General features: G+C 44.5%; 1 long non-coding RNA gene across 1 annotated transcript; it reads left to right on the top strand.

Annotated features, from left to right (window-relative positions):
- The first annotated feature begins 1,674 nt into the window (after positions 1-1,674).
- On the top strand, positions 1,675-4,611 carry LOC311594538. Its single transcript, XR_014778119.1, has 3 exons — positions 1,675-2,063; positions 2,727-2,793; positions 3,021-4,611. It is a non-coding gene; the product is annotated as an uncharacterized lncRNA (long non-coding RNA).
- Positions 4,612-19,630: the final 15,019 nt, after the last annotated feature.

Here is a 19,630-nt window from a genome sequence, read left to right as displayed (position 1 = left end):
GTTAGGGAGGAAGAGTCCATTGTGGTAGGAAAGCCTAGCCCCAAGGAGTAGGCATGACAGGATCAGGAAGCTGGGAAGTCATATTTTCAACAACAAATGTGCATAAAGCACTGAGAGAAGTGTTTCATGAGAAAAGTCAAGGGAGAAGGCAGCCTGGGAGGGAAAGCAAATGCCAAGCCCTCAAATGGGGAGGCAGCTTGTCTTCTAGTGTGCATATCCAGACTTACCCCTGGTGTCTAGAGTTTCTTGCAGTTGTAACATTATGAATCACATCTGTGTTTTACATGTATGTGAACACGCATAGCTTGGTGCATTCCCATGTCTTTCTGATTATCTGATCTTACTGGCCCACTTGACATGCACACATGCTATTGTGGACAAACCATCAATTGCCCCTTGAAAGAAAGTAGGGAAACACAGCAGGGCTTTAATTGAGATCTTGTGAGCAGGTAAGCTACTTGAGTCTCCGTGCTTTAATTTTCTCCTCTGTTAAATAGCAGTGTGACTCTTCTTGTGGTATCATGGTATATCAATAAGTGGTTTTATACAAGATCTTAGGATAGCATGTAATACAGTAGGCACACTGCAAGACTTAGCTGTTTTTATGATGGGTTTTCTATCTCCTTCCCAGGACACTTACTGACATGTAGAAGCATGGGAGAGATTAAATAGACTTTAAGGACAGTTTATTTTACTCTGCTTGGATCCCCTTAACTTCATTCCCCCAAGTGGTAGTCCATATTTTAGCACTCCAACAACAGTGTTTATTGCAACCTGGGGAAGCTTTTATGCTTCCTGGAAAATGATTCCTATGGTGGAGGGAAACCTGTGTCTTTGTAGTTTATTTATCCTTGTTCAAGTTCCATCCCTGGTGGCCACATCAAACAGATCAGGTCTGAAAGCAGTATTTCAAGAATGTCAAGGTGATTGGGGAGGTCCCCTGAATCTTCTCTAGAATAGAGCACTGTAGTGGCTTGGATAAGAGTGGTACCCATAAACTCAAATATTTGAATGCATGATCTCCGTTTGGTAGAACTAATTGGGAAGTGCTTGGAGGTGTGGCCTTGTTCGGGGAGGTATATCACTGGTCAGGCTTTGAGGTTTCAAAAGCCTGTGCCATTCCCAATTAGCTCTCTGCCTTGTCCTTGTGGGTCAGACATAAGCCGTCGGCTACGGATCCAGTACCAGGACTACGGTCTGCTGCTATACTTCCTATTGTGATGGTCATGAACTTAGCCCTTGAAACTGTAGCCCTAATAATCTCTTTCTTCTATAAATTTCCTTGGTTATGGTGTCCACAGCAATATAAAAGTAGCTAAGCTAATACCCCACAGGCTTAGCTAATACTTCCAAAGACATGGTGTTGAATGTTTCCTGTGCCTCAGTTGGCTCCAAGCTCCCACTGATGTCAATACCACTTAAAATATGATATCCGAGACTGAGCATCATCTTGAAAAGTAGAATTTGATCATGACAATAGAATGAACCTAGACCTTTCCTCATAAATATTCTCTCAATGTGACCAATATGAAATCCACTCTATAACTGCCACATCTCCAGGTTCCCTCCAAGCCTCTTAAGGTAACCATGTACCACCAAGTTAGTTTTCAGGAAGTAGCCTTTAAATGACTTCTTCACAATTTGTTTTGTTTAGTGTCACTGAAATTTGCATGCCAAGCACAAAAAAATGAAAATTCGGTTGTCCCCAGTGATTGTTTGAGAAAGCTAACTTTTTGTTGAACCTTAATTTCACCACACAGTGTTATCAATAATGTACTGCTTCATTCTATAGCATGAGAAACATACCACTGAACCCGCCTCCTTGCTCCTGATAAAGCGTGGTAAGCCAGAGGGCAAGGTTGGGAGCCACATGCCACGCAGTCAGAGTCACCCACTATCATACTCTTTGCTCTCTCTAGAGAATACTTGGGATATTTCAACTTATTAGGGCTCAAAAGAAGTGTGTACTGGACTGGGTCCTTTCTCCATTTCTCTTTATCTAAGGAATTTCATGAAACGACAGACATCTAACCACAGCATGAGACCTTTTAGCTGTTGTGCATGTGAGTTGCCTTCTTCATGGATGGGCTAGAGGAACTTGTTTTAAGTACTGTTAAGTATTGTTAAAATTTAAGTATTTTAAGAGCAGGAGTTCTGCTAATGAGGCAAGTTGCCTTGGTAGCATTTGCTGTATCCATAAAACTTAAAAAAAAAAAAAAAAGCAGCACTCTCAGAATATGATTGCATCGCAAGGGCTTGTTAAGAGACCTACTGTGGTCCCAATCCCAGGCTCAGGGTGGTACTGAAGCTACTTGTGAGGGGGCCTTGCTTTGAGAGCCATTCCTTAAGGAACATCCTTCTGTTACTAAGAAGTAAGAATGGGAAAAAGTGAGTCCCGCTGACAGGCCTGAGGAAAACTCTCTAACATAGGACTGAATTGTTAACCTTATATTTGCATTTTAATGAAAAGTCCTTTGGTTGTTGTGCATTTCTTACTAAGGCTGTGAATTTTTTTTTAACTCCCTGACTTGTAAATAGAACCTGTTGATTAATTTAGGTCTTGGCAAGGAAACAAGGGTCCTTCTCTGATCTTTGGCCAAACCTTCCCCTATAACATAACACCCACTACATGGTTTAATCCAGTATTTCTTTTTTAAAAAAGGAGCGGGGTCTAGTGTGAAATTGCTATTTCTCAGTGAACTCATGCTGCCTTCTTGTGATCACAGATCCCCTGAAAGGGCGAGCCAGAATCAGTAATGTGTTCCAGAATCTTGCCTGAAACAGACATCGAAGGTGTGTGCTCCCCGAGCCCTGCCGACTCTGAAGCTCAGTGCAACTGGGAGAGTTGTCTTTCAAGGGTTCCGCTGCCGTCTCTGCCCAGGACTCCCCAATATCAGGCTTGTGCCTCTGACCAGCTTTGGGCTCCTTTCAGGGGGCCCCACGGCCATCCGGAGAGCGTCCCTGCTCCTGGCGACTGGTAGATCTACCTCACCCCTACAAAACATTCCTTCTCTTCCTAGACCACGCCCCAGTGGCGGAATGAAGATGTTTCCCCAGAGCTCTCAGGATCTCCTGCTCTTGACCGGGAGCACAGCAAAGTCAGGCTTGATTTCCGGTGATGCCCAGGGCCACCTGCATTGTGGGCGTATGGGGGGGGGGGGGAATCCTGCCAATGGGCACAAACTCTAATGTGAGACGTGTTTCCAGGCTATGGTCTCTCTGGCAAAGGGAGGCTTGCTGTCGTATCCAGTACGTCTGTCAACGAAGATCCCACCGTAAAAAGATACTCTGTGAGAGTGGACATTGTTTCCTCTGAAGTCTCAACCTCGTCCATGTTCATATGACCGCCTTTGTCTCAGATCCTGGCTCTTCCCTGTACACGAAATTCTAGCTGTTCCTGGTGCTCATCAGCAGATTTATGGGACTGGCTCCCTCATGCCTCACTGAGATCTGAGCCCAAAGGAAGCCAGACAATGGACAATTTGTGGCAAGCTTTCACAGATCTTGTTTAATCTTCATGGGTAGTCAGTTTGTCACATGACGAGCTCAGAACTGGGATTGATGTAAAGGCCCCGAGCTGAGCAGCCGGGAGAGGGCGACGATGTCTGACTTCGGGGTCTGTGGTGTGTGACCTTCTGGTCGCCTAACCCCAGGAACAAGTGGCGTTGGAGGGCACTGTGCCCACTCAACTTTCTATAATGCTTGCCTCTCAATTCTTTAGGAAGATGGCCCCATGGTAGAAGCCTAGGCGACTGTATCCTCAGAAGCGCCCCAAAAGGCCCAGGGTGGAAAGCCTCTGAGTGCTACAGACCATTTCCCAGAGTCTTCTCTACGTTGATACCCGAAGCCTTCATTTTTCACCCTAGCACGGCTCACGGCACAGAGGGCAGGCACATCTGTGTTTCCACAGACCCTCCCTGCCTCCATGTACATAAACATCGCCGCGGAGACACCTGTGTATACAGTCACCTGCTTCGGCCAGACAGATATTTATTTGCTGTTGTATAATGAGGGGAATTTGCACCGAGCCTTGAAAATTTGGCCGCACTGCCTCGTCCTTCCTCTTCCCCAGTGATTTCTTCGCGGAGAGCGGCCACAGTCCACTGATGCTTCCTTGTAAGCCGCGTCACAGCGCTGGAAAGATCTGTTTTGCACCTGTACAGCGGCCTCTTTAGGCGCTCAAGCTGTCAGGGAAGTCCTGCGTAGCGACGTTAAATCAACTTAGACATGACAGGGAGGAAGTGCTTTTAAAGGCAGGTGTCGGGTCCTGTCATACGTTGTTTTATGGGATGGGCCCTTTAAAACAGAACTGCGTAATGGGGTTTGCTTTATAGAGCTTGGCCCCGTCTCACTGGACCGATGGAAACTATGTGAAAACAAGGCAGGAGCATAAACCAGGGCTCCCGAGGCCTGCTGGTACCCACAGGCACAAGAGAGACCAGCAGAGGAGGAGCAGGCCTCCTCCCACCTCAGTGAGCTGTAAATGTTTGTTGCGGGGCTGCCCTTAAGGTGACAGAAGATGTCTTCTTCAGAGCCAGAGGGTGATTGCAAACAGCATTCCGGGATGGCTAAATTGCTTATTCCTTTCCTTTACTAGTTACTTTAATTTGAAATATTTTAGCAGACTCCAATTTAGCTGCAGCATTCCTTGAGCTAATATAAACAATCGTGTTTCAAAAAAATGTCTTCAAAATAATTAATAAATTAGCAAACAAAATATCAGATGTCGTTATAGCATTTCAAGCATAGTTTGTTTTAGTGGGTTCTCTGAACTCTTTTCCTTTTTGGCTTTCATGTCCTCTGTGTCTTATTGCTCCACCCCCCCCCCAAAAAAAGAAAAAAAACCCCTCATTTAGTTTTCTGAGCTCAGAACCAGTATTCTCAGGCGCTGTCATCAATGTTCCTGGAATGGTCATGAGGCTAAGAAAGTGCCCTAGGGAATAAGGGTAAGAACCAGAAAAAGGAAGGGCTGGGCCCTGGGCTGGGGTCTGAGTTTCAGTTCTCCTGGGAACATCCCCGCACCCAGCCTCTTGCTTCGTTGGGTGAGCCAGCCTCCTGGGAAAGCTCAAACACTTACAGAGCTCTGCTAGCTAACTCTCCATCCCTGGGTTTGCCCGGAGCCTGAGCCGTATGCAGACCAGGCAGGCTATTTGCTGCACAGAATCCCTGACTTAGAAACATACAGGAAATGGTGCCTGTTGCTGTCCTCTTGCCAGTGATGCCTACTGTCTCCACCTGAGAGTGCAGCCTCTGCCTCGAGCCTGCTGTTGTGCTGTGAGATTCAGAGGCTCACAGATTCCCTTCTGTGTTTTTCTTCAAACAACGCTCTCTCACCCATAGACCCCACTCGATCTGGGATTTTCCATGTTCAGAGGATCCGGGAGCTGCTGCCCACAGAAATACCTGGCAAAGTGGTGAAGTTGGTGGTGGGGGGTGAGGGAGGGGCGCTTTCCATATTTACCACCTGGTAAATAAAAAATATCTATCTCTCAGGCTCAGTCAAGAATCATTACCTTCTAAGTTGTATCTTCTCGGCTGGCTGTTTTTAAATATTAAATGGTTAGCAAACCCAAATGAAATTTATCTTTTAATGTAAGAAAATAAAATGTAAACAGAAAAATATATTTATATAGTGAGCTATAACACAGGAGCTTCCCTGAGCCTCACCAAATAAATAACGTAATATTATGAACTGGCAACTGTTTACGGGGCACTGGGTATTAAATTTCCAGGGCCTGTGCATTCCGGGCAAGTGCTCTGCTGCTGAGCTATTCTCCCAGACCACTAACCTGGAGGTGTCTCATGGGCACCTGAGTCTTCTCATCTCATTCCTCTCACCAAAGGTTTTCTTGAGAGTCTTTGTGACTGTGAAGCTATTCACAAAATACAGCGCTGGAGTTTGGTGGTTTAGTGCTACACTCTGTTGAAGTCGACACTGAAGAAACTATAATATGTGTTCCCTGATGACAATGACACTTCCTTCATCACCTGCAGGCACACGGCCTTCTTCCTCTGACAGTTATAGACGCTTTCCCCTTAATATGTTTTTGAAATCTTTTCGTGGGAAGTTGAGTCTCTTCTGGTTTGCTTATACATGTATGCATCCAGTCTTTACAATTTATAGTATTTCTGTACAAGTAGAACAGCAAATATCTTGCTTTAACATACCTGTGGGGGGGGGGGGATACATTACTGGGTCATGAGACATTCACATTATCTGCATTTTTGGATAGTACCAAATTGTTTTCAAATGTTACACTAATTGACTCCCCCCCACCATACCGTTGTTATAATTTCTGCACAACCTTTGTATCACTAATGCCCTTTATTTGTTTTAGTTCAACATGAAAATGACAGTTAATTTTTATTTTATGCTTCGTAGTTCCTCCATTCCCCCATTAAATGGAATATCTGTCCTGTATTTATTAGACATCCAGGAGTTTTTTCTCCCTCACAACACCCCCCACCGTGCATGCTTTATATATTGTGTATACTAACCCTTTGTCCATTGGATATGTTGTCAGGATCTTTCTCTGGTCTGTCTTTTCACCACCGTGTCAAGTTTTTATTCACATTAGTTCTTAACTGAAATGTAATTGATTTGTCTTGTTGTTGTCATTGTCGTTGTGGTTGCTGAGGCTTCCCATGGTCCTCAGACCTCAGGGATCATGTTGTCCCTCACTATGTGAAGACCCAGCAGCATCTCTGAAGCAGAGATACAGGCTGGCTTGGAACACAGTCATGTAGCCCAAGCTGGATTCAAGCTGGCAGCAATCCTCCTGCCTCTGACCCCTGGGTGCAGAGATTACAAGCATGAGTCACCATGGAATTTTTATTTTGTGGCAGTTGAATTCAATTAGTCGGTGTGAAATTTCACTTCCTTGTTTGGAAAACAGATTAATAATATATAACTTAGGAAAGTTTGATAGAACTAAATCAGGGGACATGTGATAGGGCTTTCAAATGCTTCTTATGTTGGATAGCGTTTGGGACCGAGCACTCCCTCTTTGTGAACCCCTGGTGTATCTTTTAATATATTGGCTTGGCCATGGTTAGTCACAGATCTCCTTGTCTTTACAGGCTTCCACATCGTCCCAAGGCCTCACAGTGTAAATTGTGTAGAAGAGTCAGGGTAAGGAGGAGACAACAAAGACAAAAACAAAGGAGAGAAGATGAAAGTTAGCCCTATGTTTCAGGGCTGATCAGTCTACAGGAAAAAGGAGTTGCTAGCTAGAAAGAAAGTAGATGGGGCTGTGGAGGGGCGGGCTTGACACAAGAATCCTGTCTTATCCTCACCAGACAAATTTTCTGTCATTCTAACAGGAAAAAAAATTCTACTTAGCAACCACTGTCATAATAAGTTCTAGGCCAGCCTGGAATATGCTAAACCTTGACGTATAATAAAATAAAATAAGCCATTTATAAGTTAAATACCACTGAGGCACTCCTGATTGAAAAATAAGTAAAGTAAGACTTAAATAAATTGTTCTATAATTGGATTTGCTTGTGGCGTTTTCCTTTGGTTTGGTTTAAGTTTTACTTTGTTTCTTTGCCCTTGTGCACACCTATGCATGCTCACATAGCAGAGATACAAGAACAACTGCAGGAATCTGTTCTCTCCTTCCATGTGGGTCTTAGGTACTGAACTCAGGTCACTGGCACTGGTGGCAAACTCCTTGCCTTCTGGGCCATCTTGTCAGCCATCGTTTAACCTTAGATTATGCCTTTCAGATAGAACTGGGTCTCCAGATGACTGGTTATTGAACATTTATAAACAAAACATAAAGATAGGGCTACTGGCCTTGAGTGACGTGAAGACCTGCAAGGGCAGGTCTCCTGAGGTGGTGCTGGAAATGCCCAGGAGTCCTGAGGACACCAGGACCTGCATCAAACATGTGTAGTACCTAAAAATATCTGGTGAACTTGAGGATGTCATCTGCATGAAGTATGATAAGTGAGAGAAAAGGATGTTTTGAACTCCTTCTTATAGCTTCTAGGCATCATGTGTGTGTGCGTGCGTGCACATGTGTGCATGTGTGTGTGTGCGCGCGTATGTATGTGTGTGCATGTGCATGTGTGCATGTATGTGTGTATGTGCATGTGTGCATGTGTATGTGTGTGTGCGCGTGCGCGTGTGTGTGTGTGTGTGTGTGTGTGTGTGTTTTTCTTGAGACTGTCTGCCTTGAATCAGCTCTACCCAGTCCTTCTGAGGCACAGGTTTATAATGCGTTCTCTTGTGCTCCAGAGTAGGAAAACAACAGGAAACTAGCAAGAAGCAAGAAGGCAGAGAGGGAAAGGCAAGAACATGGGAAGAAGAGATTTGCACGGGCATTTTCTTTTTCATTTTTAAATTGAGACTACCATGCTTTGAAATAGTATATGGGGACTTCATGTTGCTAGAGTGAAAAATGTTCTTCCCATCCTTGATATTTCTAGGTGCAAACTGAGTCCGTCATTGCACGGGGCCATGACTCATGCTTTGCTTTGCACAGAGGTGCACTGCAATCTGACAGCTGTAACTATAAGAGAACTTTGTTTTTATTCATAAAATCAAAATGTGTGAAAACTGCCATTGTATTTAAAGAGGTAGTGCCCAAAAACTTGGCTGAAATATAATTGTGTGAAAATTGAAGAAAATAGCTATCATTAGAGTAAGGAGAGTTTGAAACTATCCTGGGCTACAAAGACCCTGACTCTAAAAGAGAGAGGAGAGAGGAGAGAGGGGTGGAGCAGGAGGAAGAGGGGCCAAAGAGAGCCCTCTAGAGACTAAATAGGTGAATTAAGCTCCAGTGACCCCGTGGTTGAACCTGCTGGGTTACTATCCACAGATCACATAGTCTTGTTACAGCGTTTCATTTCGTGCCTCTTAAAGTATCTGTCCCCTTCCTGACGCCACCCCAGAGTGTTGTAGCAAACCTCAGAAATGTAGCCATCTAGTTGGCTAGGCACTGAGCTAACTCATGTATATTAACAGAAACCAGAAATTCATGCCCAGTTAACTAAATAGAAGAGGGGTTTTTTGTTTTGTTTTGTTTTTTAGAGCTTTAAACTTAAAACTCGCTTTGTTAAGTGGTATGGTCCAATCACACAAAGAGGTTTGAACTTGTGTGTGTATGTGTGCTTTTAGTTGAAGTCTGCTGAAATGAAGCAAGCAAGGAAATGAAAAAAGAAAGAAACAGGACAAAACCCTACATTCCAGAACACAAAACACTGCCCTGCAGCCCAAAACGGGCATAAGAATAAAGTCCGATCTACCTCTTAATTATGTCAAAAGTCTTTTAGGTACGTGAAATCTTTAGTGGGATTCGTCTAACTATTCTTAAAGCTGTTATCTCCCCCACCCTCCCACCCACACACATGTTGTCACAGTAGTGCATGCTGCCACCCAGGGAACTGTAGGTTCTAGAGAATGCAATTGTTCTCTCTATTTCTAGAAAAAGGAGACGGAGGAGGAGGAGAAGAAGAAGAAGCTGAAGTTGCTGCAGCAACAAGATCTTTCTAAATGTCTTTAAAAAATTTCTCTATTTATTTAAACAACTATTTATTTATTTATTTCCAACATGTAACAAGACAAACAGGAAGTAAATGTTACAAAGTCCCTGCCACACGTGCCAAGCATTCATTTTTCTGAGGTAACAGTAGAGAAGAGAGAGGTTATATGGCTTTTAAAATTTTTATTAATTATATCCCCCTCCATCCTCTCCTCCCAGTCCCACCCTCCCTCCCTGTTTCCCCCATCCCCTTAACCTACTCAGAGAAGAGCCCTCCACCCACCCAGCCCAGCACGTCAAGTCACACCAGGACCCAGCATCTCCTCTTCCCCCAGGGCCTGTCGAGGGAGGCCTGCCAGGGAAAAGTGGTTGTGTCAGAGCCAGCTGCCATTCCCTTTACTAGGGGGACCCAAGAAAGGACTGAGCTGCCTGTTGATTTCATGTATGTAGGGGGCCTAGGTCTAGTCTATGCATGGCCCTTGGTTGGAGCTTCAGTCTTCATAACCACCCCCCCCAAGGTCCAGGTAGAAGTTTTTTTTTTGATGTGAGATTTAGATATTTTGTTGCATTGCTAATGTTCACTTCCACTTTTATTCTATACCTAAATGAGTTGCCTAAATTTATAGTCAGAAAAAAAATGAGGAAGAAAATTTATGATGGAAAAGTATCCAAAACCAGATCAAAATATATAAAACTAAAGGTTTTTTTTTCAAGTCAGTTATTTTCCAAGGAACCTTTTGGGTTGACTTCCTAAGCAACTGCAGTTCCAGTAACACCAAGTTCCCAGGCGGAGCGTCATTGAAAAACAAAACAAAACAAAACAAAAATCTACCGGACTACTGGAGCCAGTGAGCCCCCCAATGGTCCCTTTCGGTATTGCAGGTTACTTGGCGAAAGCAGTTAGAAATTCCCCCTAAGAAGTACATGTTTTATTGTAGGTCGAGTCAGGTAAGAGTTTTAAGCAATGTTATAATTTCTGTTGCGTTTCGGTCTATATGAGAAGAAATTTTGTCCAGAGCCTTAACCATATTTTTATATTAAACTAATTTGACAAGAAATATCAAATCTATATGGCCCATTGTAGTTTTCTGGGTTTGTTTATGGTTTTTGTTTGTTTTATTTTTGGCTTATGAGACAAGGTTTCACTGTGAAGCCCAGGCTACCCTCAAATTCATGGCCCCCTTGCCTCAGCCTCCTGCTTGCTGGGACGGTGGGCATGAGCTGTGGCAGCACTGAGTTGGTGGGCGTGTGAGACAGCAGGCACAGAGGCGCCATCTAACACGTCTCCACCCTCCAGGTAAGACACGCCAGGGGCTTCCTTCCAAAGCCATTTCATTCAGCGTGAATAAAAATGTCAGTGCCATCTAAGTTGGAACAAGTGGGCATCTCAAGGGTACTAGAAAGACGGATCTTTCGAGGACAGAATGCCCTGCCCAAAATACATTAAAGAAGTCCAAAGTGAGTGGTGTTCTTCCAAATAACTAGTCTCTACAATTCAGAAAGCAACTTAAGACAGGCGAGGAATTGCCCCAAACCTAAGAAGTCTACAGTGGCACGTCAAATGAGGCCAGCTAGAGGCAGAGAGCGGCTGGAAAGGATGTTTAGACAAGTGTTGACATTTCAAATAGGCTCTGGGCCGTTAACAACATTGTGCCAGGGTTAATTTTTTGTGATGATATTACGGATATAGAATAAATGTCTTGGGGTACAGGAAATAGGTTTTAATCTGTAAGAACTGAGTCAGCATGTGCGTGCAGAGTGTTGAGGTAATGCTTTGTGTGGTGCAAGACAAAATGGTCTAGAATCTCCTTTTTGTTTTACCAGAGAAAATTTATTATTTTTATGGTAGTTTTTAAAAATTAATTTTTAATTTTTTCACTTTACATCCCAATTATAGCCCCTCTCTCATCTCCTCCTGGTCCCATCTCTCCTCCTCCTCCTCCCCTAGGCCTCAGAAATGGGGAGCCCTCCTCCCCCGTCATCTGACTTTGTGGGTCCCATCGTATGGAGAGTAGGGGCTACATGGACCCCGGTGCTCACTTGTTGATCACTTCCCCCTGATGGATCGGCCTTGCCAGGCCACAGAGGAAGAGGATGCAGGCAGTCCAGGTGAGACTTGATGGGCTGAAGTCTCCTCTTAAAGTCTCTCTCTGAGTCTAGGTGCTTTTGAGTTCGAAATTAGACAACAGTCCAACAATTAGGTAAGAATCTCAAGGATGAAAGTGGGATGATAATATTTCTTTTTCTGGATTTATATGGTCTACCAATTTTACCCTCCATGGTTTTGCCACTCCTTCCTTCTATTCTTCCTTCCTCCCCCCTTCCTGCTTCCTTCTTCCCACGATAACACATTGCTAAATCTAGAAGAAAGGTTCATGGATCTCTGCTGTACATTACTGATGTGTTCCTAAACATTTGGAAGGTTTGGCAATTAGGAAAGAAAACACGGAAACAACACCCCTCCTTCCATGCCCCAGGAAGGAAATAGCCCAAAGCCCACACAGGATCAACTGGAGCCAAGTCTCCAGAGCAGGGGCCATTGGCATGCGTGACAGGCTTGCAGCATCCCTTGTGCAGCTGCAGTTTAGAGTCATTGGCCAGTATTGCTGTGTTTGGCGACAATTTCCCAGAAACTGTTCTCCACAGTTCAAAAAGCAACCTAAGGCAGGTAAGGAGCTGTCCCAAACACAAGAAGAATTGCCTCCATCACACTGGCTTGTAGGCATGTCTGTGATGTAGGAAAACCTGGTCCACTGTGAATGGTACCACTCCAGAAATATAGGCCTGGGTTGAATGACAAAGCAAGTGGAGCAAGTCAGTAAGCAGAGGTCCACCATGGCCTCCATGGCTTCTGTCCTGACTGTCTTCCATTAGTGATGAACTGTAAAGTATAAATGTACACCAAAAAAAAAACAAACAAACAAAAGCAAACAACAACAAAACACCAAAACCTTTTTATCCCTGAGTTGGTTTGGTTAATGTTCTGATCATAGCAATAGAAAGCAATCCCCATCAGAATGCCAAGACAATTTTTCTCAATTTCATATGGAAAAACAAAAAACCCAGAATAGCTAAGACAATCCTGTACAATAAAAATATCTTCTGCAGGTATCTCCATCCCTGATCTCAAGCTGTACTTCAGAGCAACAGTAATAGAAACTGCATGGTACTGGCATAGAAACAGGCTGGTGGATCAATGGAATAGAATTAAAGACTCAAAAATAAACCCAAACACCTATAAACACCTGACTTTTTTAAAAGAAAAAAAAAACCAAAACCATACAGTGGAAAAAAGACAGCATCTTCAACAAATGATGCTGATCTAACTGGATGTGTGCATGTAGAAAAATGCAAATAGATCCATATTTATCACCCTGCACAAAACTCAAGTCCAAGTGGATCAAGGATCTTAACATAAAACCAGACACGCTGAATCTATTAGAAGAGAAAGTGGGCAAGAGCCTTGAATTCATTTTCATAGGAGACAACTTCCTGAACAGAACACCAACAGCTCAGGCTCCAAGGTCAACAATTAGTAAGTGGCGCCTAATGGCGCCTAATGAAACATATATATAATAAATATATAATAAATTAAGCACCACCAAACCAAATAATCCAATTAAAAATTGAGGTACAGAGCTAAACAGAAAATTCTCAGTGGAAGAATATTGAATAGCCAAGAAGCACTTAAGAAAGTGCTCAATATTTTTAGCAATCAGAGAAATGCAAATCAAAACAATTCTGAGATTCCATATTACGCCTATTAGAATGGCTAAAATAAAAACTCAAGTGATGGTACATGCTGGTGAGGATGTGGAGAAAGGGGAGCACTCGTCTATTGCTGGTAGGAACCACTTTGGAAATTGATCTGACACTTTCTCAGAAAACTGAGACCCCAAGACCCAGCTATACCACTCCTGGGTATATACCCAAAAGATGCTCCACCATACAAGGACTTTTACTCAACTATGTTCGTAGCAGTGCTATTCTTAGTAGCCAGAAACTGGATACAACCCAGATGCCTCTCAACTGAGGAATGAATAAGGAAATTGTGGTACATCTACACAATGGAATACTATTCGGCTATCAAAAACAAGCACATCATGAAATTTGCACACAAATGGATGGAGCTGCAAAGACCCGGAAAGACACTTATAATCGTATATTAGCCATATAACACAGGATAACCATGTTACAATCCACAGACCTAAAGAAAGCTAAGTAACAAAAAGAGCTCTAGGAAGGATGCTTACTTCTCATTCAGAAGGGCAAATAGAATAGACACTGGAGGCAGCTGCAGAGAGGGAGCAGAAGAGAAGCTTACCACAGTTGTCCTCTGAACGACTGCTCCCAGCAGGGGACCAAAGTAGAAGCTGAGGCTCTCAGCCAAACTTTGGGCAGAGCACAGGGAGTCCTATGGATGAGTGGGGGGGGGGGGGATAGCAGAACCCAGAGGGGACAGGAGCTCCACAAGAAGGCCAACAGAGCCAACACACCTTGGCCCAGGAGGGCTGGTGGAGACTGGTGCTTCAAACAACAAAGACTATGCATGGAGAAGACCTAGCACCCCCACCCCAACCACAAACTCAGATGTAGCCAGTAGGCAGCTCAGTCTCCACATGGGTCCCCTATTAAGGGAAGCAGGGGCTGTCCTTGCCAAGGACTCTGTTGCCTGCACTTTGATCACTTCCCCCTGGTGGGGTGCCTTACAGTGCCACAAAGGGAGAGGATGCAGGCAGTCCCGATGAGATTTGATAGGCTGGGGTCAGTTGGTAGGGGAGAAAGGCGCCCCCTCTGGGAGGACTAGGGGGAAGGGGGAGGAGGAGGAAGGGTGGGACCAGGAGGAAATGAGGGAGGGGCTAAAATTGGGATATAAAGAAAATAATTTTTTCCTTTTTTAAAACATATACATTTACTTTATTACACATGAATAAAACAAACTACATAGAGCAGGGAGAACCATGAGACAACCATGAGTTATATATGTTACATTCATAGTGATTTGGCTATTTGTATTTGTTAAACTTGAAATAAACATCTTTCCCATCTTGTTGGGTCTAAATTTCTGAATGAAATTCAATATCTATCATATCTCATCTCTATTAACTTAAATCCTTTATCTTGATCTAAAAAGATCTTATCCCCTAGCAAACTATAAAACTAAACTATCTGGTCTTCAACTCCCCCTCAGAGACTTGAGAAGGAATAAAACTTAAATGCCTGAGTGAATCGGTAGGGCAGGTTATCAGCTTCCAAAATGAAAAAAAAAAAAAAATGACAGAGACAATTTACTGCCAGAACAGTCACCCAACACTCTCTATAATGTTGGAGCCTCATTCTCAGTTTCCTAGGCCAATATCTCTGCCAGACTTATGCAGGGGGCAGGGACTGTTGAGGACTTGCCTACCCTGTCTTGGCAGAGTTTGCCCATCAACTCTGCCTGCATCTACGCTTGCCCAGTTTTAGGCAGAATTCTGTCTGTGGCAGACACAGGACATTTTGTCCAGTGGCTGGTTTGCCACATTTGAAGCCAACTCCATAAGGAGGTTCTTTGATGCTCATCATCTTTTTTGAGGTCGGCTGGGTGTTGTCAGGAGTTAATTTGTCTTGTTGTCAAAGAATCTTTAGAATAATAAAAACGTCTTTGAATTACATATTCTGTGGGTCTCGGTGGTTTTTGAAGACTTTATTTAACTATTTTAATTTATATATATCTATAGAATCATATCTGTCTCTTAGACTTATAATATATATTCTTGTGCTAAATCAGTCTAGTATTTGACATGATTTGCATCAATATACAGAATTCTATACTAATGACTTAGAGATAGCCTTTTTGTGAGTAACATTAAGGCCTCGAGTTAAGGAGTAGGTTCAATCATCTACCCTTTTTCTGTCCTCCCTCTATATTTCTAATCCCCCCTTTTTTTCTTCTCACCTCCTATCTCCTTTCCTATGGATGAAGGATAAAGGAAAAGAGAGACATCCCTGAGTTCAGCCTAGTTTTCTCTCTGAATAAGACAATAATAACTTAAACCACCTCCCGATGAAAATAAGCATTTGTAGACCGAGAGAGCAAACCTACCCAAGCCTCCTTAGAGGAAATGGGACATCATTCTCTTCAGGTTTATTCAGGCTGACTTGGGGCATATATACTACCTTGGAAGCCCACACACACACACAAATTGGGAAAAATAGTTAAGCAAGGCAAGGGTTGAATTTGTGGTCCAATTTCTAAATGTTGAGAGATTCCAGGCTTAGTAGGAGTCCTGTGTGGGACAGATTGAAATGTTGGACCAAATGGGATCAGTAGCTTTCTACAACACTGTCTGGGAAGCTGTCCAATTCTGAAGGGTAACAGCAACTGAGGCACCTGGGGCTGGAGCAAGGAGGATGCAGGATGTCAGTGTCCAGCATGCTGAGAGGAATGAATCCTGTCGGGTCTGATCCAGTGTCAGTGTCCAGTTCTTTTGTTCTGAAAACATAATTTCTCACAAGCATTATACAGTTTTAACATTATAACTGTAGGAGGTGTTCGGGATGTACAGAGAAATTGAGACGGATTCTCTGTTCATTGTATGAGCAGAAGTAAGCCATCTGCAAATCTTCCTCCATGCTATTCTAAGAATGGCCGCTAGTAATAAGTCACAGAGAGTCTGTGGCCAACGTGAAGCCTCTCCATGCATTTACATTGGTATCCCTGCCAGTCTCAGAGCTATTCCCATGTAGTGGGTTTAGGGATATAAGGTACCCGCTTGTTCTGCAGTTTGAATTATTTACATCCCAACTGCCACCCCTCCCTCATCACCTCCCGATCCCACCCTCCCTCATCACCTCCCGATCCCACCCCTCCCTCATCACCTCCCGATCCCACCCTCCCTCATCATCTCCCGATCCCACCCCTCCCTCATCACCTCCCGATCCCACCCTCCCTCATCACCTCCCGATCCCACCCCTCCCTCATCACCTCCCGATCCCACCCCTCCCTCATCACCTCCCGATCCCACCCCTCCATCATCACCTCCCGATCCCATCCTCCCTCATCACCTCCCGATCCCATCCTCCCTCATCACCTCCCGATCCCACCCCTCCCTCATCACCTCCCGATCCCACCCCTCCCTCATCACCTCCCGATCCCATCCTCCCTCATCACCTCCCGATCCCACCCCTCCCTCATCACCTCCCGATCCCACCCCTCCCTCATCACCTCCCGATCCCACCCCTCCCTCATCACCTCCCGATCCCACCCCTCCCTCATCACCTCCCGATCCCATCCTCCCTCATCACCTCCCGATCCCATCCTCCCTCATCACCTCCCGATCCCACCCCTCCCTCATCACCTCCCGATCCCACCCCTCCCTCATCACCTCCCGATCCCATCCTCCCTCATCACCTCCCGATCCCACCCCTCCCTCATCACCTCCCGATCCCACCCCTCCCTCATCACCTCCCGATCCCACCCCTCCCTCATCACCTCCCGATCCCACCCTCCCTCATCACCTCCCGATCCCATCCTCCCTCATCACCTCCCGATCCCACCCCTCCCTCATCACCTCCCGATCCCACCCCTCCCTCATCACCTCCCGATCCCACCCCTCCCTCATCACCTCCCGATCCCACCCTCCCTCATCATCTCCTGATCCCACCCCTCCCTCATCACCTCCCGATCCCACCCCTCCCTCATCACCTCCCGATCCCACCCCTCCCTCATCATCTCCCGATCCCACCCCTCCCTCATCACCTCCCGATCCCACCCCTCCCTCATCACCTCCCGATCCCACCCCTCCCTCATCATCTCCCGATCCCACCCCTCCCTCATCACCTCCCGATCCCACCCCTCCCTCATCACCTCCCGATCCCACCCCTCCCTCATCACCTCCCGATCCCACCCCTCCCTCATCACCTTTCTCTCCCTCCCCTGGTCCTTAGAAATGGCAGCCCTCCTCCTCTAACGTCTACTCTCAGCTTATCTAGTGTCCCCTGTGCTACATATAGCCTCTGCCTCTGTGGCCTGGCAAGGCCACCCTACACTCTCAACACTCTGCCCAGTATCAAGCTTCGAGTCTCGGTAACTGTCCCTAGCCCCCGCTGGGTGGAGTCTCTCAGAGGACATTTATGTTGGGCTAAAATCTACATATAAATGAGTATATCTCATGCGTGTCTTTTTCGGTCTGGGTTATCTCACTTAGGATGATCATTTCTAGTTCTATCCATTTGCCGTCAAAATTCAAGATTTCCTTGTTTTTAATAGCTGAGTAGCATTCCATTGTGTAGATGTACCACAGTTTCTTTATCCATTCTTTGGTTGAGGGACATGTAGGATGTTTCCAGATTCTGGCTATTATGAATAAAGCTGCTGTGAACATGGTTGTGCAAATATCTTTGTTATATAGTGGAGAATCTTTCAGGTATATTCCAGGAGTGGTATGGCTGGGTCCTGAGGTAGAGTTATTCCCAATTTCTTAGGAAAGCACCAGATTGATTTCCAAAGTGGTTGTGCAAGTTTGCACTCTGACCAGCAGTGGAGGAGTGTCCTCTTTCTCCACATCCTCACCAACATATGCCATTACCTGAGTTTTTGATCTTAGCTATTCTGACAGGTGTAAGATGGGATCTCAGAGCCATTTTGATTTGCATTTCTCTGGTAACTAAGGATGTTGAACATTTCTTAAAGTATTTCTCAGCCATTTGAGAATTTTCTGTTTAGCTCTGTACCACATTTTTTAAATTGGATTATTTGGTTTGGTGGTGTTTAATTTCTTGAGTTCTTTATATATTTTGGATAGTAGCCCTTTGTCAGATGTAGGATTGGTGAAGATCTTTTCCCAGTCTGTGGGCTGTTGCTTTGTTCTGTTGGACAGTGTCTCCTGCCTTACAGAAGCTTCTCAGCCTCATGAGGTCCCATTTAATAATGGTTGATCTTAGAGCCTGAGCTGTTGATGCTCTGTTCAGTATGTTGTCTCCTGTGCCAATTAGCTCAAGGCTCTTCCCCACTTTTTCTTCTAACAGATTTAGTGTGTCTGATTTTATGTTGAGGTCTTTAATCATTTTGTGCAGGGTGATAGATATGGATCTATTTTCATTTTTCTACATGTTACCATCCAATTAGACCAGCACCATGTGTTGAAGATGTTATCTTTTTTTCCATTGTATAGATTTGGCTTCTTTGTCAAAAATCAAGCGTCTGAAAATAATTTTTAAAAAAATAAATTTGAAGGAGAGAAATCTGTTCTTTAGGATCCCAAGTGTGGGATCGAACGGTCTAGTAAGAGAACAGGTGATGTTACTTCACTAGAAGGACAACCACCGCGTGCAGGAGCTTAACTGCTACCAGATGAAAAAGATCCTGTGAACAGACTCTGGGAGGAGCTATATAAATGAGCCCAGAACTGGCGGTGGGGGAGCGGGGGGCAGGTTGGAGACTTGGGATAGATTTGGCTGTTCGTTGCTACCCTTCAAGACGCTCCTAGAGAAATCCACTTGAGGGAAGGCTTCAGAGCTCCGGCTCCTACTGAGGCTCTGAGGTCTTATTACCCCCGGTTCCAGTGGAAGAAATCCTGCGGCTCCCGATCGGAGAATCGTTCCTCAGGACTGATATCCTTAGGGTTTTGTTGTTGTGTCAATTAACCTTCATTTCCCACTGTTTTTGTTAATCTGGTTATAATTGATATAGGCTCGGTCAATAAGTTGTTAATAAAGTATTTTGGTTAATAAAATTGGGACTACAATAAATTAAAATGAAAAAAATAAAGCAAATGGAGCCATTATAAGCAAAAAGGAAAAAAATTAAACAAAATTCTATGGGCATATTTTGTGTATATCCTCAATAGTATTAAAATGTTGATTTGTATTTTTAAAAATCATCGCCTTGAACTGGGACACATTTCAGAGACTAGAGGGGGCAAATCTTGTGGAACCAGAGTTCTTAAGAACAATTTTAGGAGAGATGTCTACTTTGCCCTGCCCATCTCTGTGTGAGATAACTCAGGGTTGTAGAAATCTGGAAACAAAAATATAGGTAACATTGCAACAAAAGCGATACTTAGGAGGCTTCTTATTTTTACCTTTGCACAACGCTGTGGAGGATCACGGACTATTGCCAACAGCAGCAGAGAAGACACCTGCACCTGTGTGCTATC

Source organism: Acomys minous (assembly GCF_964271855.1).
Source record: "Acomys minous genome assembly, chromosome: 3".
Classification (NCBI taxonomy): Eukaryota; Metazoa; Chordata; class Mammalia; order Rodentia; family Muridae; genus Acomys; species Acomys minous.
This window is presented reverse-complemented; position numbering and strand designations above follow the sequence as displayed.